The sequence below is a fragment of the Arachis ipaensis genome, chromosome B03 (assembly GCF_000816755.2).
Source record: "Arachis ipaensis cultivar K30076 chromosome B03, Araip1.1, whole genome shotgun sequence".
NCBI classification, from domain to species: domain Eukaryota; kingdom Viridiplantae; phylum Streptophyta; class Magnoliopsida; order Fabales; family Fabaceae; genus Arachis; species Arachis ipaensis.
This window is the reverse complement of record NC_029787.2, coordinates 42,329,198-42,336,054: the sequence shown is the minus strand read 5'-3', so window position 1 is coordinate 42,336,054 and position 6,857 is coordinate 42,329,198.

Genomic DNA, 6,857 nt, shown 5'->3' with positions numbered 1-6,857 from the left:
TTCCCGAGAGAGATCGAAAGTAGCCATTGGCACCGGTGACATCCTTACATAAAGCTAGCCATAGAAAGGAGTAAGATTGATTGGATGAAGATAGCAGGAAAGCAGAGGTTCAGAGGAATGAAAGCATATCTACACGCTTATCTGAAATTCTAACCAATGAATTACATAAGTGCTTCTATCCTTATTTTAGTATTATTTTCGAAAACCCCATTACTATTTTATATCTGCCTGACTGAGATTTACAAGGTGACTATAGCTTGCTTCATACCAACAATCTCCGTGGGATTCGACCCTTACTCACGTAAGGTATTACTTGGACGACCCAGTGCACTTGCTGGTTAGTTGTGCGAAGTTGTGAACCATGGTATTGGCATCATGTTTTTGGCGTCATTGCCAGGGAAAGAAAGAGCAATGAATTCTACATAATCAAAGTGTAATCACAATTTCTGCGCACCAGCTACTTTTCATCCTCTCTGTGAAAATGGTCCGATGCGCTGTCACTGCATGGCTAATCATCTGGAGGCATCACCGTTGTCAATGGCTACATCCCATCCTCTTGTGAAAATGGTCCGATGCGCTGTCACTGCATGGCTAATCATCTGAGGTTCTCGATCATACTGGAATATGATTCACCCTCCTTTTGCGTCTGTCACTACGCCCAGCACTCGCGAGTTTGAAGTTCGTCACAGTCATTCAATCCCAGAGTCCTACTCGGAATACCACAGACAAGGTTTAGACTTTCTGAACTCTCATGAATGCTGCCATCAATCTAGCTTATACCACGAAGATTCTGATTAAGAGATCCAAGAGATACTCATTCAATCTAAGGTGGAACGGAAGTAGTTGTCAGGCACGCGTTCGTGGGGGAATGATGATGATTGTCACGTTCATCACATTCATATTGAAGTGCGAATGAATATCTTAGAAGCGGAATACGTTGAATTGAATAGAAAAACAGTAGTACTTTGCATTAATCTTTGAGGAACAGCAGAGCTCCACACCTTAATCTATGGAGTGTAGAAACTCTACCGTTAAAAATACATAACTGAAAGGTTCAGGCATGGCCGAATGGCCAGCCCCCAAAACGTGATCAATATGATCCGAAGATGAACTCAAAATCATAAGATGAAAATACAATAGTAAAAAGTCCTATTTATACTAAACTAGCTACTAGGGTTTACAGAAGTAAGTAATTGATGCATAAATCCACTTCTGGGGCCCACTTGGTGTGTGCTTGGGCTGAGCTTGAAGTTTACACGTGGAGAGGTCATTCTTGGAGTTGAACGCCAGTTTGTAACGTATTTCTGGCGTTCAACTCTGGCTTGTGACGTGTTTCTGGCGTTTAACTCCAGACTGCAGCGTAGAACTGGCGTTCAACGCCCATTTGCGTCGTCTAAACTCGGTCAAAGTATGGACTATTATATATTTCTGGAAAGCGCAATTAGAAGCGCGCCATTTTGAGTTCTGTAGCTCCAGAAAATCCACTTTGAGTGCAGGGAGGGTAGAATCCAACAGCATCAGCAGTCCTTCTTCAACCTCTGAATCTGATTTTTGCTCAAGTCCCTCAATTTCAGCCAGAAAATACCTAAAATCACAGAAAAACACACAAACTCATAGTAAAGTCCAGAAATGTGAATTTAACATAAAAACTAATAAAAATATCCCTAAAAGTAACTAGATTCTACAAAAAATATACTAAAAATAATGCCAAAAAGCGTATAAATTATCCGCTCATCACAACACCAAACTTAAATTATTGCTTGTCCCCAAGCAACTGAAAATCAAATAGGATAAAAAGAAGAGAATATACTATAAATTCCAAACTATCAATAAAACAAAGCTCCAATCAGATGAGCGGGACTTGTAGCTTTTTGCCTCTTGAATAGTTTTGGCATCTCACTTTATCCATTGAGGTTCAGAATGATTGGCATCTATAGGAACTCAGAGTTCAGATAGTGTTATTGATTCTCCTAGTTCAGTATGTTGATTCTTGAACACAGCTACTTTATGAGTCTTGGCCGTGGCCCTAAGCACTTTGTTTTCCAGTATTACCACCGGATACATAAATGCCACAGACACATAATTGGGTGAACCTTTTCAGATTGTGACTCAGCTTTGCTAAAGTCCCCAATTAGAGGTGTCCAGGGTTCTTAAGCACACTCTTCTTTTGCTTTGGACTTTGACTTTAACCGCTCAGTCTCAAGTTTTCACTTGATACCTTCACGCTACAAGCACATGGTTAGGGACAGCTTGGTTTAGCTGCTTAGGCCAGGATTTTATTCCTTTAGGCCCTCCTATCCACTGATGCTCAAAGCCTTGGGATCCTTTTTATTTACCCTTGCCTTTTGGTTTTAAGGGTTATTGGCTTTTTGCTCTTGCCTTTTAGATTTAAGAGCTTTTGGCTTTTTCTGCTTGCTTTTTCTTTGCTTTTTATTTTATTTTATTTTTTTTCGCCATTTCTTTCTTTTTTTTTTGCAAGCTTTTGTATTCACTACTTTTTCTTGCTTCAAGAATCATTTTTATGATTTTTCAGATTATCAAATAACATGTCTCCTTGTCATCATTCTTTCAAGAGCCAACATATTTAACATTCATGAACAACAACTTCAAAAGACATATGCACTGTTCAGGCATTCATTCAGAAAATAAGAAGCATTGTCACCACATCAATATAATTAAACTAAGTTCAAGGATAAATTCGAAACTCATGTACTTCTTGTTCTTTTGAATTAAAACAGTTTTCATTTAAGAGAGGTGATGGATTCATAGGACATTCATAACTTTAAGACATGGTTACTAAATACTAATGATCATGTAATGAAGACACAAACATAGATAAGCACTTAACATAAAGAAAACGAAAAACAGAGAATTTAAGAACAAGGAATGAATCCACCTTAGTGATGGTGGCGCTTCCTTCTTGAGGAACCAATGATGTCCTTGAGCTCTTCTATGTCTCTTCCTTGTCTTTGTTGCTCCTCCCTCATTGCTCTTTGATCTTCTCTAATTTCATGAAGGATGATGGAGTGCTCTTGATGTTCCACCCTTAATTGTCCCATGTTGGAACTTAATTCTCCTAGAGAGGTGTTGATTTGCTCCCAAAAGTTTTGTGGAGGAAAATGCATTTGAGGCATCTCCGGGATCTCATGGTGAAGAGCTTCAAGCGTCTCTTGAGATCTATGAATGGGCTCTCTTACTTGCTCCATCCTTTTCTTAGTGATGGGCTTCTCTTCCTCAATGGGAATGTCTCCTTCTATGAAAGCTCCAGCTGAGTAACATAGATAGCAAATAAGATGAGGGAAAGCTAGCCTTGCCATAGGGGAAGACTTTTCGGCTATTTTGTAGAGTTCAAGGGAGATGACTTCATGAACTTCTACTTCCTCTCCAATCATGATGCTATGAATCATGATGGCCCGATCCACAGTAACTTCAGATCGGTTGCTAGTGGGGATGATGGAGCGTTGGATGAACTCTAACCATCCTCTAGCCACAGGCTTGAGGTCCAGTCTTCTTAGTTGTACCGGCTTGCCTTTGGAGTCAATCTTCCATTGAGCTCCTTCCACACATATGTCCATGAGGACTTGGTTCAACCTTTGATCAAAGTTGACCCTTCTAGTGTAGGGGCGTGCATCTCCTTGCATCATGGGCAAGTTAAACGCCAACCTCACGTTTTCCGAACTAAAATCTAAGTATTTCCCCTGAACCATGGTGAGATAATTCTTTGGGTTCGGGTTCTTACTTTGATCATGGTTCCTAGTGATCCATGCATTGGCATAGAACTCTTGAACCATTAGGATGCCGACTTGTTGGATGGGGTTTGTTAGAACTTCTCAACCTTTTCTTTGGATTTCATGTCGGATCTCCGGATACTCATTTCTCTTGAGCTTGAAAGGGACCTCGGGGGTCACCTTCTTCTTGGCCACAACATCATAGAAGTGGTCTTGATGGGCTTTGGAGATGAACCTTTCCATTTCCCATGACTCGGAGGTGGATGCTTTTGTCTTCCCTTTCCCTTTTCTAGAGGATTCTCCGGTCTTAGGTGCCATCAATGGTAATGGAAAAACAAAAAGCTTATGCTTTTACCACACCAAACTTAGAATATTGCTCGCCATCAAGCAAAAGAAGAAAGAATAGTAGGAGAAGAAGAAGAAAATATGGAGGAGAGGAGGGAGAGGTGTATTCAGCCAAGAAGAGAAGAGAAGGTTGTGTTGTGGGAAAATGAGGAAGAATGGAGGGCTTTATATAGGAAAGGGAGGGGGGTAAGGTTCGGCCATGAGGGTGGGTTTTGGGTGGGAAATTGATTTTGAATTTTGAAGGTAGGTGGAGTTTATGAGGTAGGTTTATGAGGAAGAGTGGATGGATGTGAGTGGTGAAGTGGTGATAGGGAAGAGAGATTGAGGTGATTGGTGAAGAGTTTTGGGGAAGAGTATTTATTGGGAAGAGAGGATGAACATTGAGAAGAGGGAAGAGAGTGAGTGGTGGTAGGTGGGAATCCTGTGGGGTCCACAGATGCTGAGTTGATCCTGTGGGGTCCACAGATCCTGAGGTGTCAAGGATTTGCATCCCTGCACCCATTAGGCATGTAAAATGCCTTTGCATGCAATTCTGGCGTTTAAACGCCGAATTGATGCTTGTTCTGGGCGTTCAGCGCCCAGATGCAGCATATTTCTGGCGTTGAACGCCAGCCAGATGCTTGTTTCTGGCGTTCAGCGCCAGCTCTTCTTCACTGTGCATTTCTGGCGTCTGAACGCCAGACAGATGCTCCTTACTGGCGTTTAAACGCCAGTAAGATCCTCCTCCAGGGTGTGATTTTTCTTCTGCTATTTTTGATTCCGTTTTCAATTTTTATATTTATTTTGTGACTCTACATGATCATGAACCTCTAAAGACATATAACTAATAAAAATATAATTAAATAAAAATTGGGTTGCCTCCCAACAAGCGCTTCTTTAATGTCAATAGCTTGACAGTGGGCTCTCATGGAGCCTCACAGATGTTCAGAGCATTGTTGAGACTCCCCAACACCAAACTTAGAGTTTGGATATGGGAGTTCAACACCAAACTTAGAATTTGGTTGTGGCCTCCCAACACCAAACTTAGAGTTTGACTGTGGGGGCTCTGGTTGACTCTGTTTTGAGGGAAGCTTACTGTGCCTCTTTTCCATGTTTACAGAAGGATGTCCTTGAGTTTTAAACTCAAGGGAGTCCTCATTCAATTGAAGGACTAGTTCACCTCTGTTAACATCAATCACAGCTCTTGCTGTGGCTAGGAAGGGTCTTCCAAGAATGATGGATTCATCTTCATCCTTCCCAGTATCTAGGATTATGATCAGCAGGGATGTAAAGGCCTTCAACCCTTACTAATATGTCTTGTACTTGTCCATAAGCCTGTTTTATGGAATTGTCTGCCATCTCTAATGAGATTTTAGCAGCTTGTACCTCAAAGATTCCCAGTTTCTCCATTACAGAGAGTGGCATGAGGTTTATCCCTGACCCAAGGTCACATAGAGCCTTCTCAAAGGTCATGGTGCCTATGGTACAAGGTATCAGGAACTTTCCAGGATCCTGTATCTTCTGAGACAATCTCAGTTGATCCAATGCATTCAGTTCATTGGTGAACAGGGGAGGTTCATCTCCCCAAGTCTCATTACCAAATAAATTGGCATTCAGCTTCATGATTGCACCAAGGAACTTGGCAACTTGCTCTTGAGTAACATCTTCATTCTCTTCAGAAGAGGAGTACTCATCAGAGCTCATGAAGGGCATAAAGAGGTTCAATGGAATCTCTATGGTCTTTAGATGAGCCTCAGAGTCCTTTGGTTCCTCAAAGAAAAACTCCTTGTTGATCACTGGACGTCCCATAAGGTCTTCCTCCTTGGGATTCACGTCCTTCCCTTCCTCCTTGCATTCGGCCATGATGGTTATATCAATGGCCTTGCACTCTCTCTTTGGATTCTCTTCTGTATTGCTTGGGAGAGTACTAGGAGGGGTTTCAGTGATCTTCTTACTCAGCTGACCCACTTGTGCCTCCAAATTTCTAATGGATGACCTTGTTTCATTCATGAAACTTAAAGTGGCCTTGGACAAATCAGAGACTAAGTTTGCTAAATTAGAAGTATTTTGTTCAGAATTCTCTGTTTGTTGCTGAGTAGAGGATGGAAAAGGTTTACTATTGTTAAACATGTTTCTTCCACCATTATTAAAGCCTTGTTGAGGCTTTTGTTGATCCTTCCATGAGAGATTTGGGTGATTTCTCCATGAGGGATTATAGGTGTTTCCATATGGTTCACCCATGTAATTCACCTCTGCTATTGCAGGGTTTTCAGGATCATAAGCTTCTTCTTCAGAAGATGCCTCTTGAGTACTGTTGGATGCAGCTTGCATTCCATTCAGACTCTGAGAAATCATATTGACTTGCTGAGTCAATATTTTATTCTGGGCCAATATGGCATTCAGAGTATCAATTTCAAGAACTCCCTTCTTCTGAGGCGTCCCATTACTCACAGGATTCCTCTCAGAAATGTACATGAACTGGTTGTTAGCAACCATGTTAATGAGTTCTTGAGCTTCTGCAGGCATTTTCTTTAGGTGAATGGATACACCTGCAGAAGTATCCAATGACATCTTAGCTAATTCAGACAGACCATCATAGAATATATCCAGGATGGTCCATTCTGAAAGTATGTCAGAAGAACACTTTTTGGTCAGTTCCTTGTATCTCTCCCAAGCTTCATAGAGGGATTCACCTTCTTTTTGTCTGAAAGTTTGAACATCCACTCTAAGCTTACTCAGCTTTTGAGGAGGAAAGAACTTGGCTAAGAAAGCCTTGACCAGCTTATCCCAAGAGTTCAGGCTATC